The sequence below is a fragment of the Berghia stephanieae genome, chromosome 2 (assembly GCF_034508935.2).
Source record: "Berghia stephanieae isolate SIO BIC M18660-M18661 chromosome 2, UCSD_Bste_1.3, whole genome shotgun sequence".
Taxonomy (NCBI): domain Eukaryota; kingdom Metazoa; phylum Mollusca; class Gastropoda; order Nudibranchia; family Aeolidiidae; genus Berghia; species Berghia stephanieae.
This window is the reverse complement of record NC_088361.1, coordinates 95,276,508-95,303,731: the sequence shown is the minus strand read 5'-3', so window position 1 is coordinate 95,303,731 and position 27,224 is coordinate 95,276,508. Positions and strand designations below refer to the sequence as shown.

Genomic DNA, 27,224 nt, shown 5'->3' with positions numbered 1-27,224 from the left:
TTGGGCAATTTGACTACTTATCTAAGAATTGCTCTCGCCACATCTTTAACTTGTTATTTGTCTAAACGGGCGAGATAAAAGAAATAATTTACCGACTGATTTGATCAATTTACTAAAATAATAACATCTTTAAGCATAATGGATACCAACGATCATCGTTTTTATCACAAAAACTCTCTCACGTTAATGAATTGTTGTGCAGAGCAATGTCAAATGATTATGCTTAAAGCACTTTACAAGGAGACCCAAGCCAAAAGAATTCGCGAAGTCTCAAGTTTGAGAGTTTTTAACAAGGATTACTACTACTACTACTACTACTACTACTACTACTACTACTACTACTACTACTACTACTACTACTACTACTACTACTACTACTACTACTATTATTATTATTATTATTATCACTACTACTACAAACACTACTGCAATTAGTACTACTACTGCCACTACTACTACTACTACTACTACTACTACTACTACTACTACTACTACTACTACTACTACTACTACTACTACTACTACTACTACTACTACTACTACTACTACCATATATATATATATATATATATATATATATATATATATATATATATATATATATATATAAATATATATGGTTGAGGGGAAATAGATTTAATCACATCCATCGATGTCTCAAGGAAGATTTATATGCCCAGAGTTCTAAGTACGTTTTATTCTTCAGAATTCGACAGTACAACTACCAATTTAAAACATATATTATTTTAATGTGTGCAATATTATTCCGACTTTTTCTATACCTTCATCCTCATCGATCTCCACCTGGGCTCAGTGTTGCTGGGTAAAATGCGTCCTATCTAGAAGCGATACAACTAAAGAAAAGAATCTACGACAACATATGATGTGAACGCTTCGGATTTTGCTCCCTTGTCAGCAAATGGTAATTTCGTTGTTTAATTTCCCCTCACCAAATATGTTGATGCATCAAAAATACGAACGCTTGAGGGATAAACTAGCAACCGATTAAGTAGACCAGGAAAGCTACAGCTGTTTTAGAATTCAGGTAACAGGTATATGTGACATTTCGCCTCAAAACGGTATTAAATCGGATTGGTTAAGATGTTGAAAATTGAATTAATAGCCAGAAATATCAGACTTGTGTTGAGTTTATATGATTTATTGCGGAGAATGGCAACCATTTTTTAGGATGCTAGTGCCAACAGTTCATATTTTTGACCAGTTTAACATTAAATTCGGCTTTTAAGAATATGGTTCGTTCCGACATAATACCGTTTTGAGACGTCGGGTCACATATGCACTCCTAAGAGCCCCAGGCTCAGTTCGTCGTTACGTAATCAATAAAAAGGTCAAACCGAAGTGGTAACCATCTCGCTCAGACAAAAGTGTAATCACCTCACAGAGCGTGAAAGAAACAAGGTATGTACCAGGTCATGGTATAATCAGTACGAGGTATTGTTAGCTGGAATACCCAATACTATACAGAAATACAGTGGGAATCTGTTATGAAATGGGAGGAAATGCACAAATCCTGATATATCAGAGGTTAGTAGTAGTAGTAGTAGTAGTAGTAGTAGTAGTAGTAGTAGTAGTAGTAGTAGTAGTAGTAATAGTAGTAGTAGTAGTAGTAGTAGTAGTAGTAGTAGTAGTAATAGTAGTAGTAGTAGTAGTAGTAGTAGTAGTAGTAGTAGTAGTAGTAGTAGTAGTAGTAGTAGTAGTAGTAGTAGTAGTAGTAGTAGTAGTAGCAGAAGAAGCAGTAGTAATATTAATAGCTATTGATAAAGTAATGCATATGCCAAAAGCGTCGTAAGAAATCAAATTCCATTATCAAAACATGCTTTAAAATATATAAGCAATTTTAAAGTTCACTAATTTTTCTCTAATAAACGAATGAGCTCTGGTGGATCTCATTTATATCTAATCTACATTACTCCAGATACAGCGACAGGAACAATAGAGATTTGTGAATTCCTTGTTTATAACTTTATCATTTTTATATTTAAGGCTTCCTGAACTCCTTGCTTGACACTTCCCTGAAAATTATTTCTTCATAGAAGGAAACAATCACCAAAATAAAACGAAAGTTGAGTTGTTAGTGGTTCTAAAGAAAATTACTGATCTCATTTGGTAAAATTTTTTTGCCCTGCCTTTGTGTCTTTAGTCAGGGCACTTAAAACATTACCACAATCGACTGAGGTATGACTGATTACCTGGTATAGTCAGTGATAGATAATGTAAGAGTCTTATTACAAAATAGGTGGGCTAGCATGAGACTGGCATTGAGTGAAATGGAACAATGAGTCCCTTTATTCAGTGGAGATGCGCCATATGATTGTTCATATTCATCTAATTCATCTAACTATTGAATACAATGAATTGTTCACTTTCTTTTTGGAGCCGTCGCATTCTATTGTTGAATAAGAATAGGGAAAATGTGAGGCTATAACTTACATCCAATCTTGGAATATGTATTTCTTATTTTCCACTGTACACTAATTTTGTACATGTTTTCCACTATACTTACACTAATTCTATACATGTTTTCCACTGTAAGTACACTAATTCTATACAGTTATACCAGATCTATTTTAAACGTTCGCTTAAAACATATTTGTTTCGTCTTTAGTAGATGGTATGAGAAGCAAGATAGGTCTTTCTGGTTTCTGTTGTGTGTTGTGTGCGTGTGTGTGTGTGTGTGTGTGTGTGTGTGTGTGTCTGTGTGTGTATGCTTGTGTGTGTGAATGATGATGTTTCAGCCAAAGTAATTTGTAATTTAAGTGCTTAGAGTCTGGTGTCTTGGAGTTACAGCGCTATATAAGTTTTCAGCATTATTATTAATAATGAGTGCAGTCGGAATTTTTTTCTCATCCCCCTGTCCACCCAGCAGTGATTGAGTAGCTGGGCCTTTTGACCTTGCCGGAAAGTACTTTGAGCAGGACTAAGGTCCTATCCACTTTGTAATAAAGACATACTATTGTCCGTCTCACGTTATAGAAACCGGTATAAACTCCGGCTCCATGGGCCTATTGGCTCTACTTCTTCTTTTATACCAGATCTGGTATTGTTGTAATAGGCCTCCACTGTACACACAGTCATTGACTCTACGGTATTCCTACGCATCCTTGCCTCCAGCCTGTGACGTAATGACCAAAGATAATATTCTCCACTAATCCCTGGTCAGACTTTGCCTGTTCAAAGCAAGGAAGTTTCCAGAACAAAGGGTAGCGATGACAGTGTGAAATGGATAACTAACTATTAAGGTAGGGGGAAAGTTTCTTCTAAGCTGGCTTTCAGTGTATATGATTTAATAATTCTTTTCACAGTATTTAGTCCTTCACTTCTTTAGGGCCATTAGGCTCTTGGAGTCGGAGTTTTTCCCGGTTTCTACCGCGTGAAACGGACAATATCATGTATTTGTTACACAGTGGAGAGGACCTTAGTCCAGCTCAAAGTACTTTCCGGCAAGGTCAAAAGGTCCAGCTACTCATTCACTGCTGGGTGGACAGGGGGATTAGAAAGAACAAAATTGACGTCACTCAGCTCTTTGCTATTGTGTTTAGACAGTCAAGTTGGTGTTTAATTCTAACTAAATTATGTCAATCTGACTATAACGTTCAATTTTACGTAACGATTTTGTTTTATTTTGTGTTGGTACGTCATATTTGATGGCGGATGTTATAAGTATTTACCGAAATGCATAGCATCAATGACGAGGATTCGACAATGGCAATATTTTGCTTTTTTTTATTTGATTAGGATGCCAGTCTATCACAAAGTACCTTCTGTCAGATCCAACAACTCCGGCTACCCAATCATTGATGGGTGGAAAGGGGTGGGAGCGGCAATAAATGTTGGCTTCAACCGGGATCGATCACGGTTCCTTTGCGTGTGAAGCGAGTGCTCTATCGACTGTGCTATCGGGACCCTCGCGATATGCCTTTTAAAAATAAATAACAAACTTTTATGTCGCCAACGTGTGTGTGTGTGTGTGTGTGTGTGTGTGTGTGTTTGTTTGTTTGTTTGTGTGTGTTTCTTTGCGTGTAAAAAAATTGGATTCAATTTCCTACAAACACAAATTTGTTCATGCCACTGAAAGTTGACGACATAAAAGTAATCAAACAATACCAGAGAAAATGGAGCAGGTTTTAAAATGTTACAGTGGCGCTTTCACATTTGAAATATTTTATCAAATTTCCCAACTTTATGTTTAAACTTTGTTTTTGCAATCAAATGTTTTATTGGTTGAACTTTTATGGCCTTTTTGATGACTTTATAAAATTATGCCCAATTTTAATTTATTTACAGCAAGGCTCAAATTCCGAATTATACATTTTAAGCCCAAGGTCGTTTAAATCATTTACGTCATTTAGAATCTTTTTCGGAATTCGGTTGACGGTTTAGTGAAACAGTCGACAATGTTAATGTCAAGATGGCAGACAGTAAAACAACTACTTGTCATCGATGCGTCCTCGAAGTATCTTTGAAGTGCCCTCGACGTGTTCTTGATGTCCGAACATTTTCTTGAAAAAATGCCAGTCGGTCAAATATTCATAGTCGAATACAGCAAGTGTTTTTTTTTATGGCAGCGGTCTGTAAGTTGTTGTCCCTCTTGTTCAAGTCATTCGTTCTATCAGCCGAATGTAGCCAAACTTCCTCTTTTGACAAGATTATGTGATAGACGACAGTATATAGACATTATTAAGTTGGGTTATATTGGAGCCCTGAGGGTAAATTTAGAATTAAAAAAAAAGATAATTCTATTTTTATGTAGCGCAATATCCACTAAAAGCACTTTAGAAGGGGTCCCTAGCCAATAGCAACACTTAACATTTTGGGCGAGACATGACGCATGTTAGGAGATATCATCAATTTATTTTCCGCTTTAAAAGTCAGGTGCTCATTTTACACAATAATACGATGAGATAATGTGAGTAAAGATCCAAGGACTCGAACTCAGGACCTCCTAATCCGAAGACGAGTGTCATACTACTAGAATTCAAAGCCAGACATAAACATGTAAAGTGATAAGAAATACGTACTTTCAGTTCGTTTTTTTTCTTTTTTTTTTTTTTGCAATGTAAGATATTCTATAAATTCTTCACTATAACGAATAGAAATGAATCTATTTATTTGTCGTTATAAATTCAATATCCAGCATACGAGCAGTTCATGCCGACATAATTTCGCTTTGACACGGCTGATCACATATTGGTAGGATTAGACATTGTATTTTAACTTCGGTAGTTTCAGATTCATGTCCCACTTAACTTTAAGGGGCGGTTTGGATCCATTCTTTAAAAAAAAATTAATTACCTATATTAAGCGGTTTTGATAATATTATATTATCATCATTATAGGATAAAACACTACATTTTTGTCAATACCCATGTTGCGTCCTGATTCAGGGTTCTGACATAAAAAGTATACCAATCTTGTGGCAAATTTTCCGCAAAAATCAATGAAGGAATAACCTCAATATTTTTTCCTTCTTTAGCATTGTTGGATTCTGTCTCACTATAGAGACTTATAATATAAAATTACAAAGTTGCAAATCAAAATTTTATGAAAAAATTGATGTTTAAAATTCATAATTCGGATTATGAAGTACATACTCTATCAAAAATAAATAATCTCTCAATGGTTAGAAAATACATTATCCTTGTGATAGCTATGGAAAATTTCAGACAATTTTATGGAACAGATTTTGAGAAATATTTTGACACAGCATCCCATACCCCAAGAAAAATAACATATTTAGAAAAAAAAGTAAAATATCATTCCCATTTTTTACACTTCTCTTACTACCTCTTTCGTGCCGTTATAGTATATTTTGAGAAATTGCGCTTCAATAATATTATTTCTAAGATAATAAAATATCGTTTTTCACCAAAATCTCAAAATCAATTTCTTGAAGGATTACCCAAACCGCCCCTTAAGCAATTTAATTTATGAGGTTGACATCAGAACTTTTTAGAAAAAGGAATCGGTTTCCTTACTGAATGCTTCATGTTAGATCAAATTTCATAAGGCCTCTTCCTCCTCCCCTCCCCCTCCTCATCCTCATCATCATCATCATCCTCATCATCATCATCATCATCATCATCATCATCATCATCATCATCATCATCATCATCATCATCATAATCATCAACAACAAGAACAAGAACAACAACACAATAATAAAAAAGAAAATATTCAGAAACTAGGTCTGCACTTGCTCGTTTTTTAAAAACTTGAAAAGCAAATCTTAACAATACACCGACTTTTCATCTCAAGACGAGTGGGGGGTATGGTTGAGGGTAGACTTGGGGGGGGGGGGGGACGAGGACAATGTGATGCAGTAGTATGATCTTTGCTTCAGGCCTGAAAAGTATTAAGTTTAATATCCCGCCGCATGCACACTGTTTGACGTTGAGCAAGCCTGGGTTATATTACCAGTCTTCGCTGAAAGATAGTCAAGAAAAATTCTCATGGTTGATGAACAAAAAATAATGTGATTTTTAAAAAAAACTCACCAACACGGAAATAATACCATTTTGATGCGAAGCGTTACATATATAATTGTCGTAGATACGTGATCATCATCATCATCCCGGAAAGGAAGCAAATTCCAGTCTGGTCTAAAAATAGAATCTAACGACACGATTAAAATTGACAGTACATCACTTGTTAATATAACACATTTTATAAATTTTTGGCCAGAAATCTCGTCCTTAAAATATCGGCCGATTAAAATGGCCCTTTTGTCAAAGACTCTTAAACTTTGAAACGTCAAGGAAGATTTCAAGAAAGTCATAGATTTGAGAGTTTTTGAACAAAGTTCAAAGAGTCATTTAAATCGATAGATAATTGACCCACCAGTTTTCTGGCCAATTCTTTTTTCGTTATTTTTTAAAAGCCTGTTTTTCCAGAGAACGATAGAATTGACAGTACTTGACATTGACTGTTTTAGTAACCAATTAAACTATTTGATTTATCGATTAGTCTGTTATCAACGATACCCTAGTTACCTCAAATAACTCGCATTACGTCTACCACTAGCGAAATCATTAAAATATCGACTTTTGCTTAAACACGAGGTTTCGTCTTCTTGCGGTATGACGCCACTTGCCTTCGGACCTGTATGTGCGGTGTTCGAGTCCTGATCTAAACAACGCAAAGTTGAATCCTTAGAAAGTGATCTTTACTCACATTTTCTCATTGTACTCAGGTGTAAAATATGTACATGGCCCGTCACAGTGTTGTCTCTGTGAAAATCAAAATTAAATTGTAACAACTTCTTACAGGTGTCATGCCTTGTTACCATTGACTCGGGGACCACACCTGCTTGAAAAACGTTTTGAGTATGTTTAGTGGATAGTGTTCAATATAAATACTTAAATTCCATATTTACAGGTGACTCATCACATCATCACAGGAATAGCCTTAGGTGGTTCAGTGGGTTGGCATTCTATATTTGACCATTCGGTCTCTGGTGGAGACCAGTCTCGTTGTCAGCTGGACAACATTGAATCTTTTGGGGAAAAATGTACACTTTAAACCCTCTCTTTACCACCTTGAGCAAAATCGTCACATTTATTACGACACAATATACATTGTTTTTCTTATTCAGATTTATTTTGTACATCACAAACTTTGAAGAATGGTCTTTGTTTAATTAATAAGTACATAACATTGTTTTGAAGAGAGCTTTTTTTGAGTTTAAAGAATCATTTTTTCTGCTGGAAAAGCCTGCCATTTTGGGGAAATGCTGAAAATGATCTGTAAGGAGAGAGTTAAAACTCCTCGACGGTCTATTTCGTGGATACATTCACATTCCTTCAGACCATCGATTACAAGAGCCTCAAATCGGTGGTTTTAAAAATAAAATCCCTTTGAATTTATTTTCTTGCGTGCCGAGTTTGACCTTGACAATTAGTACAGGTTATCGCTCTGGTTTATCGAGATACTAAAGGACAATCAAATCAGAACCAGAATTAATTTCTCTGTCTTACTCTCTATTTCTCTCAATCTCTCTCCTCTCTCTTTCTCTCTCATTCACAAAGACACATGCCCTCTTTCACCCTCCCTCTCTCTCTCTCTCTCTCTCTCTCTCTCTCTCTCTCTCTCTCTCTCTCCCAATCTCTCTCTCCCTTTCGTTCTCTCGTGGTCTCTCTTTCTCGTTTTCTCTCTCTATGTCCCTCGCTCTCATCTCTCTCAATCTGCCTCTCAGTCCTTCTCTAGTAATCTCTAGATCGCTCTCTCTCTCACTCACTCTCTCTCTCTCTCTCTCTCTCTCTCTCTCTCTCTCATTATGTCTCAGATTATTTCTCGATATCTCTCGTTCCCTGTCTTGTTCTCTCTCGTTCTCTCTTTTGTTGTCCCAAAATGTCTCACTGTGTCTTTCTCTCTCTCTCTCTCTCTCTCTCTCTCTCTCTCTCTCTCTCTCTTTCTCTCTCTCTCTCTCTCTGTCTCCATATTTTTCTCTCATTCGTTATCTCCCGGCATGCCCTTCTCGTTTTCTCTTCTAATGTTCCTCTCTCTCTCTCACTCTCTCTCTCACTCTCTCTCTCTCTCTATCTATCTATCTCTCTCTATCTCTCTCTCTCTCTCTGCTTCTCTCTCTTTTCTCTCTCTTTTTCTCTCTCTTTTCTCTCTCTTGTTCATTTCAAAGTAAAGTTCAAAACGGAATTTCGCCATCCATTCTCTGGAGAAATCTAATGACCTTTTTCCCTTGACGTTAACGTACTAAAACTTAGGTCGTAGTTACATTTTCACTTCTAAATAGGCCCTTTGGTAGTTGTTCAGGGAGTTTCTATCAAAAGATAAAATAGTAACCATAAATTACAGAAAGAGCTCGAAAGATGGGAAGATTTTAAATATTTTTTCTTTACTTTTTAAAAGTTGTTTATTGCTTTTCTATCCTTTATGCTGTACTAGAAAAAAAAACAAAACATTAACCCCCCCCCCCCAAAAAAAAAAAAAGAAAAAAAAAACAAGAAAAAAAGACAACAATAAAAAAAAAAAATACACGTATTTAACATTTAGCCCTGAATAATCGACTTTCTATTATCGATCGATACAAATAAATAATACAGATTTAATCACCTAAAACTTCCCTTACTCATCTCATCGGGGAAATTTGTCTCTTGGGTCTATTCCAAGAGAAGTTCGAATAACCCAGGCGTCAGACGCAGTGCAGCGCGAAGGCGGTTGATCGAACTCGGTACCATTCGGGTAGGAAGCAAAGACCGTACGGCTGAGCCTCGCTGCTCATCTTATCAAAAACTCTGAAACCTGAGACTTCCAGGTTTGAGAGGGTTTTTTTAAACAAAATTATGATGATAGGAATATATTTCATCGGCCGATATTTGAAGGACGAGTTTTACGACTAAAATTCGAAAATTGTGTTCATATTTTTTTAATGAATCATACATATTTCAGGAGTTGAATTCCAAAACCTGCTAAGTCCTATCTACTAGATCTAAAAGTTGGTCATTATTTAAGGAACTTTCCATTCAAATAACCAAAATAGCTCGAAAATTCGGGCAGATGTAAGATTCTATTTTAGTTTCAATTTATCTGGTTTTTATATTTATGGCTTCTTTCATAATCTGACATCATCCTACTTAAATGAGCTATTTTCTCGTTATAGACTTGGTAGATCGCTAAGATCAATAAATCAGACAATAAATCCTTCAGACGAACAGCGTCTTCGTTGTCGAATTCCCTTTCATACAATAACAAAAACTGAAAATTTAAATACGTTTAAATAGAAATTGAAAACTGAATTATCTATGAGAGCTTATTTTGACAATGTATGTACTATATCTATGTATTAAATTAGGGTAGATGGTATAGTAATGTGTATGTGGTTTTTAATGTACGGGTGTATGTGTGTACGCCTGTGTACAATAATAGTTTATATAGTTTTAGTAATTGTTAAGCGCCATAGAGCTTGGGTCAGTGGACTAATGGGCGCTATATATAAGTATATATATATATATATATATATATATATATATATATATATATATATATATATATATATATTGGTTTTCCTTTAAAAACTTTTTTTGCGTTTACATTATTTGAGGAGCTGTCTTTCAAAACATTCAAAGTCAAACCTATGCATTATGTATATATAATATTAACATAATGCCTGGATTTGACTTTGAATGTTTTGAATATATATATATATATATATATATATATATATATATATATATATATATATATAAATATATATATATATATATATATATATATATATATATATATATATATATATATATATATATATATATATATATACTTATCTATTTAAATATATTAGGTAGTTTCCTTTGATTGTTTAATTGACTTTTACCTGTATTGATTGGGAATTCTATGTAAAAAATGTATTTCATATTGGCAATTACCTAGAATAAACCTTTGAATTGAATTGAATTGTTGTTTTATTAGGAAAACAAGGAAAGAGTATCCCTCTTTAACGCAATAAATATTGACCTCTTACCTTTAAAACGGTTTTAAGTGTGGCTGAATCAGATGCTCTTAATTGAAGTTGTTGTCAGAAGCAGGAGACCCGGATAACGTTTTTGATATTCGAATGTTAAAAAACGTGAGCTTTTATATAGAACAATATCCACTAAACGTGCTCAAAGCGCTTTACAAAGGGTCCTTGACAAACAGCAACACGTAAACATGTAGAACGAGACACGACGTCTCTTAGGCGATATTACAAATTTTCTTCCGACAGGACAACGCTGTTAACGGTAATGTACTCATTTTACACCTGAGTACGGTGAGAGAATGTGAGTAAAGAGCCTTTTGCAAGGATTCACTATGTGCCGATCGAGGCTGGAACCCAGAACATTCCAAGCGAGTGTTATACTACAAGACCACATAGCCACATAACCCCAAAAACGACCAAAGATGTGACATATATTCTTTTGTAACTTTATGAAGCTGTATAATATAGTAGAGGTAAGAATAATAATGCATTGTAATCATTCAGGCTAATTATGCGGCTATGTGGTCTCGTGTTATGGCACTCGCCTTCGGATCGGAAGGTCCTAGGTTCGAACTCGCTCATAGTGGCGCATAGTAGAATCCTTGAAAAGGGCTATTTACTCACATTCTCTCACCGTACTCAGGTATAAAATGATACCCGGTCGTTAACAGCCGTGTCTCTATCGGAAAACATTATGATATCTCCTGACATGCTAAGTGTTGTCGTTGGCCAGAGATCCTATGCAAATAAAGCGCTTTGAGAACATTTGATATTGCTCAAGTTTCTATTAAATAGTCTCCAAAGATTCGGACGCATCAACATCACGATATCACTAAAGGGCCCTTCCCGTATATGTCTATATGCCTTTCAGAGCCGGTCTCGGACCTAAGACCTACCACAAGACCACACAGTAGCCGCACAGTTGGGAAGGACAAGCGTAATTAAACTTAACACTCACTTTTTGGTATCTGGTTCATCACGACATAATACCGTATTCAGAGGATTGGTCGCACAGTTAGCGTTTTCAACTCTAAAAATAGATAGAACGAAATTGACGTCAGTCAGCTCATTGTATATGTTTTTAGACAGCCATTTTAGTGGTTAGTTTTCACTAAATTCTATCAACCAGACTATAAACGTTTCAGCTTAGACATAGATTTTTGTGTGTTTGTGTTTGTACGTGATATCCGACTGACGGATATTGTGAGTAGTTTACCTAAGCGCATAACATAAAAAACTGTTTTTTAAAGATATAGGTTATAGACTTATGTATACCCGTCACGCAGACCGCACGGCGACGAGGACACGTGATATTAAACACGTGACATGGCGATGTTTTGTTTTGGTTGTAAAAACATTGGCTGGGACAAAAACAAAATACTGAAAACGCCACCGGCTAGCCCCTTATTTCGCAATATTGCAAAACCTATCCATCAAGCCAGAGTAGGTAATGCCATTTCGTAAATTAGGGGGATGTGGGGGGGGGGGGGGGGAAGAGCTTGGTAAAAATGGGCAAAGCGTGGCACGTCGGTATGGCCGTTGCTTTGTGACAAGAAGGTACCAAGTTCGACTCCCCGCCGCGTTGTGTGGCCTTTTGAACTTTGCGTCTCTCTGATTCACTTTGTGGTGCTGCATTGCGGCTGACGCCTTGGTTATTCCAGTCATCCCTTGGAATGGATACTAACGACGAATATCGCCTTGGTAATAATTAAAAGGTATTTTATTGTTTCAATATGATCAATATCAATAACGTATCATCAGTTGTGACGTCAGAGACATGGTCTCTCTCTCTCCTCTCTCTCTCTCTCACTCTCTCTCTTGTTATAAATGCCAAGCGATTTTTCGTCAGTGAATCAATGGATAATAAATTTTTGAGCTTTTATATAGCGCAATATCCACTTAACGTGCTCAAAGCGCTTTACAAGGGGTCCATGGTCAACAGCAACATTAAACATGTAGGACGAGACATGACGCCTGTTAGGCGATATTCCAATTTTTCGGATAAAGACAACGCTGTTAACGGCCAGGTACTCATTTTACACCTGAGTACGGTCAGAGAAAGCGAGTAAAGAGCCTTTTCCAAGGACTCAATTATGCGCCGAGCGCGAGTCTCGAACCCAGGATTTTCCGATTCGAAAGCGAGTGTCATACCCCTTACCACGATTAGGGATGATAAAACTCGACCCTCTGCGTTACTTCCTTGGATGAGACAAATTGTGCAAAAAACATCACTCCACTCAGGAGTGAATGAGTACCCGGCCATTGGTATTGCTTTGTTCTAGCACCAAATGGAAGCATAGCATTTGGCTTGTATATTGTATAAAATGGAAAGTAAGTTCGCTATAGTCTGCAAGCTAAATAAATGAATTAAAATAAAGCGCATTTATAATGTTTTTTCGGTGGAGATACGCTATACATATTATGTTTACCTGGAAAAGGGGACCAGCTGACAGTCCTTTACTCAAAGTAAAGAAATCTCGATGGATAATTTTGGGGAGATAATGACGTAAGCACGGAATTTTGTGTAGTTTTAAAGACGATGAAATAAAGAAGTTCTAATAACGTAAATATGTAGAGATGGGGAGGGGGGGGGGGGGAGGGGGGAGGCAAGCTTTTAGATCCTAAAAACAAATTTTTCCTTGGGGATGGTTGAAGGGTATTTTATTGTTTCAGTATTTTCAAAATACTCGTAAATTATGACGTGTTTGCCAAGACAATTTCATTCACTGATGACGTCAGAGATAATATAGTCTCTCTCTCTCTCTCTCTCTCTCTCTCTCTCTCTCTCTCTCTCCCTCTGTGTCTCTCTCCCTCTATCTCTCGCTCTCTCTGTCTGTCTGTCTGTCTCTCTCTCTATCTCTCTCTCTCTCTCTCTCTCTCTCTCTCTCTCTCTCTCTCTCTTGTTTCAAAGGTCAAGCGATTTGTCGTCAGTGAATGAATGAGTAGTATTGATCGTAGAACTTCAGTCCTCATCGTTATGTCTTTGGATAAGACAATTCGTGCAAATACAGTACCTCATTCTCCTCTGGTTTGAATGAGTATCTGATATTGTTTTTTTGTGTGCTAGTGCCAAATGGAAGCACGACACTAGGCTTAAAATGGAAAGCCAGTTCCTTGTAACCCGTCGGAGAAATAAATTAACTAAATAAAGCGTATTTAGTAGAATGGTTATCCTGTGGAAATACGCTACATATGTTTATCTGGAAAGTAAAACTAATAAATAGAGGTGCCTAAATGAGTCAATAAAATGGAGATTAAGATATCTCCTCTCTCTCTCTCTCTCTCTCTCTCTCTCTCTCTCTCTCTCTCTTTCTCTCTTCCACTGCCCCCACACACACACACACACACAAACACACATACACATTTACAAATTTTCATATATATTATTATGACAATCTAATATAAATATATATGTATTTTGTGTTGTTAATTCATGAGTCAGATTTATTCCCTTTATCTTAATCTCCATTTTATCTGGAAAAGGGGATGAGCTTGCAATTCATTACTCAATGTATGGAAATCTCATTGGTTAATTTTAAGGAGATTGTGACATAGGCACGGATTATTTATACTTTTAAAGACGAAATAAAAACATCCTAACCACGAAAATACGCTGGCGATTTCTTTATAATTTATAATATGGTGTTTTAACCACTTTGCAAGTTTTTCTTAAGAAATCTCAGCAAAAGCCTCGAATACGCTTCAACAGTCGCGACGTCACTTCCCCCGTAATGACGTAACTTAGTAACTGGCTCTAAACTATCGGAACAATGCCGGACGCCCCTTTGAAATACTCAGACAAGTATAAAAGTATATCCAGAGGAGAAAAACATTAGAACTCTGATCATGTTTTGAATTTTATACATTCTGATTACATGACATATGAAAAAGTTCTAGCCAGCATGAAGAATAAAAAGTACCGATTTTCTTTGTTTAGAACCAAGCTCCTCGTTGCTAGGCGATGTGACATCAGACTATTGAATCCTATTTTATTACATTAATCTTGCCACTTACTTTGCCTACAATGGTGTGTCTGCAGCGGGTTCAATTCACTATAATATCATCAGGGCAGAACTAGGGGAGTTAATTGTTTTGAATGTAAGAAAATGTCTACTAAGAACAAAACAGTATTGTACGACTTTTGATCGATTTCGGGAGCCGAAAAAACGAGTCTACAGCGAGGTAAAAATCATATATTAACTAACACATTATTCTCATATCAATGAAAATTCAAGTTAACAAAATTATACAATTGGATGGATTTTTTTAACACCATAACATTCTTGTTATGCGGCTATGTGGTCTTGTGGTATGACACTCCCTCGAGGAAGCGGGGACATACACTCCTCGAAACTAGTTGAGAAGTTGCCAGGCTTCTCCACCAGTAAGGGGAGACACTGGGTGGTATTGGCTTCGGTCGAGAACCTGCCTAACGGCAAAATCGCTTCATCAGTGGGGACTTTCCACCTGTCCAACAGGTACTCGATCTGGCAACGAACCCGAAACCGCACATCATCTAGTTGAACAGTGTGTTGTGACGAAGCTTCCGGGCGGGTTTGCGACAGTGCTCGAGTAAAGAATTTGCAGATTGGGACGATCGTCATAACATAGTAGTGTGAGCACCATTAGAAGCTGCTGCCTTCGGATCGGAAGTTCATGGGTTTGAGCCCCGCTCACACGGCACATAGATGAGTCCTTGAAAAATACTCTTTACTCACATTCTCAGGTGTAAAATGAGTACCTGGCCATAATAGCGTTGTATCTCTCGGGGAAAAATATAACATCGCCTAACAGGCGGCATGCCTCGTCCTACATGTTCAATATTGCTGTTGGCATTTCATGCATTTTATGAGAAATAAAAATGTTTATTATTTTCAGCATTGCCACAAATTAATCACAATCGCTTTGATATAATATCGTAATATGATCATGTCAGTAAAATGTTTATCAGATGTCAATGATTATTTAGGCAGACAAAAGTTGTCAAGGCTCCTGCTTTAAATCGTCGTGTACCTGATTCAAATCTACATGTCCAAAAAGGGCACACAAGTTGTTTGTTCTGATGAAACCGGACCCATAACTAAACTCAATATTATGTATTATATCACAATGACCCATATCCGCCATCACTGTCAAGAACCGGAAGTGAATGCCATAATTCTCCTGATGTGGCATTTCCTGCTTGAATGAAGCCGGATAAAATTTTATTATGATACGATTCTTATAGGTTTTCTGGATTTCGTATCAATCTCCCCCCCCCCCCCCCCCGCCCCCCATCCTTGTCTTTGTCCTCTTCTTCCTGTTTCATTTTCTTGAGCTTGTGCTGCTATGTAGTCTTTTTGTTTGAACTTGACACCAGCCTTCGGATCGGAAGGTCCAGGGTTTAAGTCCCACTCTAGGCGGTGCATAATTGACTCTTTATAAAAAGACTCTATACTCACATTATTTCATCGTACTCAGGTGTAATACGAGTACCTGGCCATTAAGCGTTGTGTCTAGTAATTTGCATTATCGCCTACAGGTCATGCCTCGTCATATTAAAGTGTTCATGTTGGCTAGGAACCCCTTGTAAAGACCTTTGAGCAGGTTTAGTTATATTGCGTTAAAGAAAAGCTCAATTTTACTTCATTTTCTTTTTCTTCTTCTTCTTCTTCTTCTTCTTCTTCTTCTTCTTCTTCTTCTTCTTCTTCTTCTTCTTCTTCTTCTTCTTCATCTTCTTCTTCTTCTTCTTCTTCTTCTTCTTCTTCTTCTTCTTCTTCTTCTTCTTCTTCTTCTTCTTCTTCTTCTTCTTCTTCTTCTTCTTCTTCTTCTCCTCCTCCTCCTCCTCCTCCTCCTCATCATCATCATCATCATCATCATCATCATCATCATCATCATCATCATCATCATCATTATCATCATCATAAATTCATTTACGTCGTCGCGGGGGCATGGTTGAAATTTATTTTGACGAGTATTGATTAATCTCAATGTCAAATCGTTGAATTCGAGATCAAATCAATGCAAAAAAATTAATAATGTTTAAATAAGAAATCATGTCGACGAGGTCCTTGATCTAGGGGCATAATAATATTAATACTGATTTTGAACTTCTTCCTTTGAGATTTTTGAATTCGTTCTAAATGCGTGGTCCCCAGTCCACGCAATGCCATTGAAAATTATTCAAAATTTAATTTTAACCGCGTGAGTTTAAGAATCTGTTTACAAACATTGCATTAAGATTTATTTTTATGCACAGGAGGCTGGAAATCAAATCTCCAAATGATTGCATTCTTTTGATCTTTTTTAACAACACACACAAAAAACAAACAACCCCCCCCCCCCCCCACCCCCAAAAAGAAATTAAATCAAGAGAAAGATGAATTAGTTGCTGTTTGGCTTTAATTATCCATAGAGGCCATTCAAATTTGATCTTCTTGGTTTAGAGCGGTTTTTAGAAACAAAATTGTACGTAACCTACATTATTGTGTGAAGTACGGTGACATTTATATTGCATATTTGTAGCATTGTCCAAGTTTCAAGACTCAGAAAGTGTCGATTGAATATTATTCTATTTGAGTATTCACTACAATCTTGAAATTTGAGTGAAATACATGTCCACGCAGTGATATGTTATAAGAACACCATTGGGAGATTGGATCAGTACTTAGAACCAAAACACTTAAACTGTAACTAGGTGAGATGAGAAGAATGGGCGGTTGGGGGGAGGAGGGGGGGGGGGGATATATATGAAAGAGGGAGGGGTGGTGGGAATTCGGGAGAGAAAGAGTATTGGGAATGGGCGTAATACGAAGTCAAGATTAAATTGTTAGAATAAAATAAATAGATTGATAGAGAGATAGATAGAAAGATGGATATATATATATATATATATATATATATATATATATATATATATATATATATATATATATATTGAAAGAGGGGGTGGGGAGGGGGGGGGGGGTGAAAGCACACAAAAAAAACGCAGGACGAAGAGATATGGTCTTTGCTTCGTTACAGTAGGTACGACCTGGTTTGACTTTTTGCAATGCTGTGTGCCCTTGCGCAAGTAACAACCATCACCTGTTTTCACTCTGAATGCAGCTGACGACTTTGTATTATTTCCTTGGAATAGACTCTAATGTAAATGTATTAATTCGAAGGCTGAGAGAGTTGTTGAATATGACAGTCATTGTTGGTGTTTAGGCTGATGTAGTTTGATAATCTTCGCTTGAAGGTGTCTAAATATTTTGTATCCACAAATGATTCGGGAAGAGGGTTCCAGTTTCTGATTGTCACAAAGTGACAATGCCAAAGAGTGAGTCGGTGGTCTGCAGAACCTCCGTCCCAGTCAATGGCCTTAAAGGGTTGCTAACGTCCAACAAATTGACCAGCCCAACAAACTAACAATCAAAGAATGATAAGTAAATTTTCATATTTCATATAATTTATTAATGCAAATTACTCTCTCACACACCCTCTCTCATTCGCACATGTAATGCTTAATGACAAACACTCAATTCACTAGACAGTAACGATGAACGTGGAACAATGAATAAGTCACATAAGTCACAAACAGATTTCACAAGAAGGTGGGGCCCCTTACCTTTACCGAACACATAGAACAAAAATATGAACTGTCTGTCACAGGTACGTCAGGGCTTCTTCCTCCAGTCGAGATGATGCAGTCTGTCGTCCTTTCTTTCTAAAGTCACAATTTGTACAGTCCAAACTCAAAGATTGTTCTTTTAATCTAGGCGTCGGCCTTATAACAATAAAACTAAAATGTCCACGGCTTTGGCCGGATATGAACAAAATACATATATGGGTATAATATCGATGGCATCGGCCAAGGATAAGGCTATTGAAATGTTCTGGCTTTAGCCACAAATCAAAAGAAGAAAGGTCTTACATCCAAAATTCAACAGGGTTAATTCATATAATAGTTTCTTTGGCTTTGGCCCCAAATCAACAGGCCCACTAGAATGGGAAAGAAAACAATATATAATTAACCATAGAAAAACAAAAGAAGTAATACTTAAACTAAATCACCTTTACACATATCACAAACCTATTAACTTCTCAACATACGTGGTCACTTCCCCACGTGCTTGGCACAATCTATTGAATTAAAAAATCACTATTATTAATAAACTCAAAATATAAGCAGAAAGATTGACTCAAATGAATAATTCCACCAACCACAAGGCCTGCAACAATTAAAATCACAATTAATTGATTTTAATAAACTGAAGTAAAAACTCTTGCAAAACAGCATTGGCTGAACTTTGCATAGAGAATAAAATACGTCCGAATCGTCGGACGGCCAACTGGTGAATGGGCAGGATGAAAGTTTTACAAAACCAAGAAACAGAATTTTAAAAGAAAAGAAATAGTTAAAGGAATGGTCTCTCTTTGTGTGCCCGGAAATGACTCACGGGAAAATCCACGACCTGTGACATAGTATTTCCGACCTCAAACTAAAGCAACTAAAACGGTTCTACGCAACACCAGGTCCCTGTGTCCCTTTATCTATTACAGAGAAGTCAACCACAAAAGGACGAATGCGATATGATCATCACATCGGGACATTACGAACTAAGAATCACATTGGGATTAGCGTACACAATAAACTTAAGAAAACAGTCATAATAACATTTCGTGACACTGATGTTGCGGTGTGCAAATAAATGAATACTTGAAGATCTTTGAGTTTGCATGAGATTGTATGTCTAGTTGTTTTGGTGAGATGGTCATACTTTTGTTTGTAATTTTGAACATAAGAGTTAATCGTTGTTTCGTCTGTCTTTTAAGGAAGTCCATCCAAGCTGTGTGACCATGCCTGTTATTATGCTGTGTGTGTGTGTGGGGGGGGGGGGGGGGGGAGGAGTGCAGCAATTTCAGACAACTCTTGCAGCATGTCGCTGGGCAGCTTTCATTGCTTTTATAAAAAAAATTTGTAAGTACGGATCTCAAATTGTATTGGAATAGTCTAATATTTATCTAACAAATATAATGTAGACAGTTTCATTCAGGTTATCATGACAATAGGGCAACGAAGTCTTGACGTCACAACTTCTACTCTTCCAGTTCCAATCTCCTTGGAAGTGTATATGTAGCCAGTCTTTCATTTATTTATTAAGACTAATTTAGATGTTTCCAATAATAATTGTACAATAAGAATACTGGTGTAACTCATATTGACGATGACGATGATAAAGACTATAACAATAATGATAAAAATAGAGACCTCAACGGTTCCTATGATGATGATGATAATGATGATGATGCTGACTTATGATGATGCTTATTGATCATTTACATTCTCCATACCACTACACACAGTAAATATTCATAGAACATATTATTGCCAACAATAATGATATATGTAAGGATATGTAGCAAGACTAGCCATAACCTTGAACTAGAATAATGATAATGGATTCACTGAAACACTATTAGGTAACTTTAATTCTATCTAACGCAATAAATATGTCACTTTCATCTCATTATTTTTGTAAAGTATCCCCAGGGAACAGTAAAATAGCTTCTCTCTTCAAATTACCAGTTAACTGCCGTACCTGTTCTAGAAGACACAATTCAATCATTTGGCCAGAAAACTCCTCCTTCAAAAATTGATGGATTTAAATGACCCTGACCTTGGCAATAACACTCAAACCTGGGACTTCGTGAAGTCTTCAACGAATTTCGGATTTGAGAGCTATCGCCAAGATGGGGGTAATATAATTCGATCGATATTTGAAGGACGAATTTATTTTCTGGCCTAATTTTAAACAAGTGTTGTTTTTTTTTTTATCTAGAAAAACGGCAGTTGACAATTTATTGACGATACATTCGTCTCAAAGCAGTATTAGGTCGGCATGAACTAAAAGCTGACATCGATTTTTTTATAGTTACGGACATGAAACTTGAGATTAGTTTCGATTTATTTTTTGGTAAAGAATGGACAGACTAGTCTTATTACATGACAAAAGAGACTCAATGATCGTATTTCTTTTCATTCTAATTCCAAACTCACCTTTAAGGTCGGATTCATCCCGATTGGTCATATTATATTGTAGATCAGAAGTCGTTGTACATTTCAATTTCCCTGGTACACAATGGAATTCCTTGACCTTAGCCCGACTCCTACCTTTCTCTCCACTCCCCTCCCGTTCTTTAACCTCTTATCTCTCTCTTCGTCCACCCCCTCCCCCCCCCCCCCCCCCCCACCCTCCCGCCACCACCTCAGACTTTGACCTACTGTATGTTACCCACTGTCCCTAACCGAGAAAATAGGGATCAGACATTGGTGTCAGATATATACCTGAATTTTTTTATATATAGCACAGCGTTAGACAAAACAAAAAACAAAAATCAATCTTCCTCGACTGATAGTTGGGACAATTTTATTTCCTGTTTTTTTCCCCACAGAGGTACTCGTTTTACGCTGTGAACCCGCGCTTGCATCACACAACATAAACATTGAACACGGGGCCACGAGCTAATCAGGAGGTCTGCGGTTCGATCCCTAGTGGAGGAAGATTGACTTTTTGGGGGAGTTTTTTCTTCTTCTTCATCTTCTTCTTCTTCTTCTTCTTCTTCTTCTTCTTCTTCTTCTTCTTCTTCTTCTTCTTCTTCTTCTTCTTCTTCTTCTTCTTCTTCTTCTTCTTCTTCTTCTTCCTGGCTCTGACATGTAAGTTACTGGTTCAAGTCTTGCTGTGGATTTCGCAAAGATTCTTCCTTGGACATGACTCTTCCACCTTCACCAGCAGTATCTCACTATACTCAGATATAAAATGAGTACACAGTACAGGCCCGCCAAATATCTTTCGATAGCAATTATTATAATAGTCTAGCATGCGTCATGTCCGTCTTTTATGTTAAGTTTTGTTGCTGGATGGCGTAGAGCGCTTTGAGCAATTTAGTGGATATGGGGGTACATAAAAAAAAACATCTCCCTATCGTTATTTGACACTATATTCATAAACGAAATATATCCCAGCGCCTCAAAACATTAATATGTCGGAGTGGTTTTGATATTAAAAATAGAATTTATAGTCAAAAATATAAGGCTTAGGTCAGGATTTTATTTCGGACTAGCAAACTCCCTATTTCTTCAATGAAAAACTAATCACTGAGATTGAAAGAGAGAGAAAGAGAGAGAGAGAGAGAGAGAGAGAGAGAGAGAGAGAGAGAGAGAGAGAGACCAGGGATAGAGAGAGTGGACATAGTGAGGAGTGATGGTATACATGAATGTGATGAAAAAGACAGGTCCGCACTGATTTTATGCTTTTAGGTAACATTCTCACAACATCTGCCCACCAGATGAATCCTACCAACACATAACAATGTATATGACCGTGACCTTAAAACGTTTTAAACTCTGATATATATATATATATATATATATATATATATATATATATATATATATATATATATATATATATATAGTCAGATTAAATCACTCAACTCGCGGTCCAAAATCAATAACAAAGAGTTGATAGAAGTCGACTTCGTTCCCTCTATACAGTGTATTAATTTAGAAGAGAGAGTGAGCAGATTGTGTTGGGTTCTTGGATATCTATGTACTCAGTGTTCAATTTTAAAGCATAAAAACACGATATGTGTGTGTGTATATATATATATATATATATATATATATATATATATATATATATATATATATATATATATTATTCCTTTTTAGAATCTGGTTCATCCCGACATAAAACCGTTTTGAGGCGATATGGCACACATGACCCAAAAATAACTCTTACTTCCCATATCTCAACAAGTAATTCCAGCGACATGTGGACCATTATTGCAACAGAGCGCCCACAAAATGCATGCGCACGGTTTTATCGTTCGTTGACACAAGATGCGCAAACAAAATACTTGTTTCTTTGATCAAATTGAATAATGCCCCTTTCATCTCCCCAACTAAACCATCCTCTATAATTTATCTGTATTCTAGTCGTTGTCGCGTAATTAAATATTGTATTTAATTGTCGTTTGCATAAATTATGGCAGATAAACTGTTAATATCCTCTGAGAATAGATCCAGCACTCTGGAAAAACCCCCGCTCATACAAATATAAACAGTGCCAATGACCCGAGCGAGCTGCTGTAAACACGCTCATAGTTTGGAGTACTTTGAGAGACATGCATTATACATGAATTCCCCGTTGATGTTATTCACTCTTTTTGATCTCTTTGGAGTTGTTTTATTACAACAGTCCACTCCATTCTAATGATTGTTTGTACCTGCACTTTATTGTTATTCTAAACATTAAGATTACAATATTCCCATTCAAGTCTAAGCGGCTAGAAGACTATATTTGTAAAAAATATTGAACAAAAATGGATATAACAGCTTTAAAAATAGATAAGAAAACGTAACTTCGATTTGGTGTCAAAATTATTCTTCAGCAAACAAAATAAAAGCAATGAAACAGTAATAATTCATGTAAAATCTATATAAACTTGGGAATTGATAAATATATCTACATTAGTCGCTCTTGAAAAATCTCATAAAAACCGATTTTGCTCACTTTACCTAAACTTCTTGTCATTTAATGTTTCTTATAAAAGCTCTTTTTGCGTTATCAAATAGTATATTTGTTGATTTTATAAATGGCAGAGAAACAGTAACAGTTAAAATCGCACGTGAATAAATCCATTAGTCTGTATTTCCCAAACTCGTACAAGACAGTGCCAATGACCCGAGCTGCTTTAAAAATCCCTATAGATAGTATGCGCTTGGCTAAGAAACTCACAACATTGCCATCCGGAAGTATAACGGACCAACAAACAAAACTATGTGTAACCATGAACTTTCATAGATAGAACGAAGATGACGTCACTCTGGTCTTTGTTATTGTTTTTTGCCATCCACATTTATGAGTAGTTCTCACCAAGCTGTATTAACCAAACTATAAAAGTTAATGGTTACACATAGTTTTGTGTGTTGGCCCATTATACTTCCGGATGGCAATGTTGTGAACTCCTTAGCCAAGCGCATACTATCTATAATCTGGTTAGTACAGTTTAGTGAGAATAAGTGGATGGCAAAAAACAATAACAAAGACCTGAGTGACGTCTTCATCGTTCTCCATATATACTCCACATATGTACTTTTTGGAGACATGCATCATTCTGCCCGATTCTGAAAAGAAAAACCTCTTCGAAGTCCCAGGTTGCGGCTTTTTGACAAAATAAGTGTCATTTTAATCAATCTATCTATATTTCAAGGGTGAGTTTTCTGACCAAATGCTATGAAATGTCGTTTGTCAGAGTGGTGTAGTTTTTTCTCCTTTAGCCTCGTTGTCATGTAATTAGATATTTTGTGACTTGAATAAATAGCAGAGAAACAGTTCAAGGTCTTAGACAATTTGATCCTATCTAGTACTTTTACCCATTTGGAATTGCTCCAATCATACCAATATAAAATAGTGTCAATGACCTGCTGAGTTGCTGTAAAAACCCGCATTGCCTGGAGTGCTTTAAGAGACATGCATTACACACCAATTCAATGTTGATGTTGTCCACTCTTCTTGATCTTGTATGGAGTTGTTTTATTACTACAGTCTTCCCAATAATAGGCTTCAACAATCGTGATGTCACTTCCCTCGTAATGACTCATAGTAACTTGGAAACTGGCTCTAAACTATCGGAACAATGGCGGTCGCCCTTCTGAAATACTTCTCCGTCCAGCATAAAAGTGTATCTAAAGGAGAAATACATTCTAAATCTGATCATGTTTCGACTTTTATACATTCTGATCACATGACATAATATGAAAAGGTTCTAGCCAGCATGAAGAATAAAAAAGTACCGATTTTCTTTCTTTAGAACCAATCTGCTCGTTGCTGGGCGGACGTGACATCAGACTATTGAAGCCTATTCTTTTAGCTGTTTGTATCGGTTTAGTTTGAAAGATGAGTGGGAAATAGTATCAGACACGACAGGAAGAAAAACACACGAAAAAATCATCCCAAAAATTCAATAAGCATTTGACAAGTAGAATACTGGCAGTTGAATGGTAGTTGATTTGCAGTTAACTTGGCCGTCGAGGCAGGGTAATTTTTCTTTTGGTGGGAGATGTTTTTAAAAAATATTATTGTTATAAAGAGTAGGGGCTCATTGTATTTACACCGCGTCAATTGCTTGTTACACTTCATGTGATATGACCGTACGCGACATAAAAATAATGGGTTTTTATGCCCGAATGATGGGAGTAATTTGTTGTCAGTTTAGGTTTTTTGGGGATAAAATGATACTATAGCTACAATTGTGAAATTTGGGGGTAATTTGAGGATTTGTTACTTTCACAACACGCTAAATTTGAAGTTTCAAAACACTCATAGTATTTGGTAGTTATGTGACACAGAGATATCCGATTTGATCTTGAACGAAAATAGGCAGATAATATACCACTCTTACTTTTTATGTCCGTCTGGGACTGATCTTTTATTATCGTTTATTATCGGATTTTTCATTCGATACGAGATTTGTTTACTGTTTACTGCACGCTGGGTTGACGTATTAACTTGCAACAGTGTATTATCCCACCCCTCTGACAGGAAATCCCTATCATTCCTTAGTAAATACGTATCTGATCGTTGAATAATGCTTTGAACGCGTTGAATAAAAACTTTATTCAACAATTGCAGAATATTTTCGCACATTTTATTGGTGTGAAATTGTCTATATTTTGTAAAAGACAGCCGATTGGAAATTATAAATAATCTTTTGGTGAGCATGAATACAAATCTAAAGTATTTAGTTGTGGGTCAAATTGTCATTCAAGAAGATGGAGAAAGATACAAATTATGGTGAATAGAAGTACTAATGCCATACCATTTGGTTACAAAATATTTAATAATCTTGAATAAATGTATTCTTTCATTACTTTGTATTTATTAAACTCGTTATATTTTTATTAAAGAGATGAAAGAACGTATTTTCTTAGAAATATGTTAAGAATTGGATACATTGCCATTAGAATCTAAAAGGAGCAAATTTAAACATAGCTTTGTGCTCAATGTCCTACAAGACAAATCTAAAGTAAAATGTATTGACGTCAATCCGAAAAGTCTTCAGATCACGAGATGTATTGACTGAACAAACGCCCGAAACCGTGGGATTAAAGGTGAATGAGGACATTCGTGTTTAAAATGGCTGCAAGAATATTACTTGGACAAGAACTCGGTTAATCCAGCCAACCCCCCCCCCCCCCCAAGAAAAAAACCCCACGTATCTAACATTTTGACCAGAAACCTCGTCCTTCAAACAAAGTGATAAACTCTCAAATCCGCGATTTCGAGGAATTATTCAAGAAAGTCCCAGGTTTGAGAGTTTTTGACAAGATTAGGGGATATTTTAATCGATGGATAATAGAAGAACGAGTTTTCTGGTCAATTTTTGTTAATGCGTTTGTTCATAGTACATCCGAATAAGCCTGCTTGAATTCTAAATTATTTTCGTCAGTAGATTCAAAGACCAGTTCTAGTTAGTGTTCTGTTTAATATTACTGCTGTTCCGAGTACAATGTCAACAATGGTTTTCGTCTTGTCCGGATTAAAATTGATATTTCATGCTTTAAAAAAAAAAAATTATATCACAATGACTCCCTCTCTGCCGCCATACTCTGGAAAAATCCATCTTTGAAAATTTGGGCAGAAAACTCGTCTTCCAAATATCGATCGATTTAAATGACCCTCATCATGGCAAACACTCTCAAACCTGGGACTTCGCGAGGTTCCGGGTTTGAGACTCTTTCTTTGCAAAGATGAAGGCATTTCTTTTGTACACCACAAAATTTAAAGATATTTTTGTGACAGCTATAGATACGTGTCACAGTGAGATGTTAAATCCCAAGGCATTCCATGAAGGAAAATAAAAATCACCAAACAAACGTCTGATGTTAACAACACGAATCGCCTTTGCTTTGTTGTCCAAAGTGAGCACATTGGGTATAATAATATTGCTTAAAGAAAATAATAAATAAAAGCGCTTTGAGCTTGTTGAGATAGGGGGTAGGTCTCTATATAAAAACCATATTACAATTATTATTATTATTTTATTATTATTATTATTATTATTATTATTATTATTATTATTATTATTATTATTATTATTATTATTATTATTATTATTATTATTATTATTATTATTATTATTATTATTAATATTATTATCATTATCATTGTTATTATTATTATTATCATCATTATTATTATTATTATTATTATTATTATTATTATTATTATTATTATTATTATTATTATTATTATTATTATTATAAACGAAAGTGCCTGAAGTAGGGCTCAAACTTCAGCCCTTCCGGGCCACAGTGCAATGTCTTAGCCACATATCCTCCTCCTCCCCCCCCCCCCCCCCCCCAACTCCATTCCCCTACATACATTCATAATACTAAAATCCAGACAACGAAAAATTCATTACATAAAAACTATTGATCCAATCTTCAAATGGCTATTTATTTATATCTTCAAGGACACACGAGTAGCGGAATAGTGTTAATGTATTGGTAATGTTTGGGGTCAGAGAAAATAGACTGTAAATGAATGATTTATTTCAATCACTTACGGTGTCACTTCCGTTTTCGGCTTGCCTCTAATTGCTATAGTATCATTATTTTGTAATCCAGATAATAGATCTAAAATACAGGGTGCACCATGCTTTTTTCTCTCTATTTATTGAACTTCGCCTTTTGGTGTAAAAA

At 36.2% G+C, this 27,224-nt stretch overlaps 1 protein-coding gene across 1 annotated transcript in view; it reads left to right on the top strand.

Annotated features, from left to right (window-relative positions):
• Positions 1 to 3,188: 3,188 nt before the first annotated feature.
• Positions 3,189 to 27,224, top strand: part of LOC144965919 (parathyroid hormone/parathyroid hormone-related peptide receptor-like) — a 168,428-nt gene continuing 144,392 nt past the window's right edge. The window contains exon 1 of the mRNA XM_078901768.1: positions 3,189 to 3,260. The gene's annotated coding sequence lies outside the window, so the exon portion shown is untranslated. The remainder of the gene's footprint in view (positions 3,261 to 27,224) is intronic.